We start from the raw sequence: 1,576 nt of genomic DNA, 5'->3' as shown, positions 1-1,576 counted from the left end.
CGCGCGCCCCCCGCCGGTTGGCAAAACCCCGGATTTTCCCGCTGGAGGAAACCGCCATCTAGTGGACTGCGGGGTAATGGCAAGGGTTTATTTTTATTTTTTAATTTATGGGGGGGGGATGCTACTTTCGACTCCGGTGAATGTCGCATCGGCAAAAAAAAAAAAAAAAAAAAAAAGGGGTCTTTTTAAAAATTATTTTAATTTTTTTTTCTTTTGGAATGTTTTGCATATCGGCACGCTCAGTGGTAAATGCTGTCCCGGGGTTTTGGCGAGCAGTCGATGGATTTAACCCTGCGAGCGCTAACAGACAGGAGCAGGATTTGGGGTTTTTCGGGCTATCAGTTTCCCCCCGCAGATTTTATTTCCCTGGTATTCGAGGGATGAGTGATGCAGGTATATCCAAGAAGGGAAATAGGGAAAAAAAACCCAAACCCAAGCACAAGCGTTTGCAAGAAGACAGCAAATACCAAGCAGAATCTAACGCTTTATGAAACATAAATAAAGGTGTAAAGTGCACTTATTTGTGGGGACAGCAAAAGGGTGTCAAATGTCTGATCTGCGCACGGCTTGTGCTTCGGGGAACAAGCGACACTGGTACCTTTGCAGCATTTCCCAGTCCCGGTCTCTTTGCGGACAGGGAAGCTCAGAGGTAAGAGATGTGCTCAGGTGTCGGGAGATGGCGAAGGAGGGAGACGTGATGGGAAAACCAGGAGCTGAACCCCTCCACCGGTGAATCTGCTCTGGTGGGTGCTGGAGGAAGGAAAACTCCAGGTTTGTGCCCCCTTTGGCTTAAAAAGCCGTGCACATGGCTGAATCCATCCCTTTTGGGGGAAAAAAAACCTAGCAGGGAGATAAAGGTTGCCTGAAGCCACCGGAATGCCCGATCCCACATGCAGGAGCATCGATCCCGCAGCAGGACCGTGAGATGAGGATCACCAAGTCGCTTCTGCACGACAAGTGCAAATGGTCCATCTCACCCCGCTTCCGAGTTTGCATGGAACATGCTTTAGCTTTCGGTATGTCTGGTGACTAATTAAACAAACAGGAGTGGAGTTCCCTGCCAACAAACCCCAGCCATCTGTCTTATCCTCCGGCTCCATCCTAATAAATGGTCAATCAAAGAGCCCCTTTCCCCTCACCTCAGTGCTGACGGTCCTTCCACCGTCCTGGCGTGCTGAGGGACATCCCGCGGAGCTGCGAGGATACACCGTCTGCCGCGCCGGTGTGCACGTCTTGCACGGGAACGGGGAGCGAGGCTCGTTACACCGTCGGCATTAACGGCACGAGGAGCTCCCGGCAGAACGCCGCGCGCTTGCACGTTGCTAATTTAAGGGTTGCCAAGCTTGCTTTGCCAGCAACGCCTCTCAGGATTTGCATTTTGCACATCTAAAGCGGTAAGAGCAGCGATCGGAGGAATATTTAGGGCTGAAACATCAAATACAGCCCTCTGCGAGGCCGGGCAGATCGGTGAGAGATGGTGTCCCCCCCACACACAGCAAGTCATCGATGGGTGAGAGTGAAAGGACCGAAGCCACAGAGTCTGTCCCGTGGTCCAGGGGACATCAAGAATGTGCCG

Source organism: Haliaeetus leucocephalus, unplaced genomic scaffold (assembly GCF_000737465.1).
Source record: "Haliaeetus leucocephalus isolate CR32 unplaced genomic scaffold, Haliaeetus_leucocephalus-4.0 Scaffold678, whole genome shotgun sequence".
NCBI classification, from domain to species: Eukaryota; Metazoa; Chordata; class Aves; order Accipitriformes; family Accipitridae; genus Haliaeetus; species Haliaeetus leucocephalus.
This window is presented reverse-complemented; position numbering follows the sequence as displayed.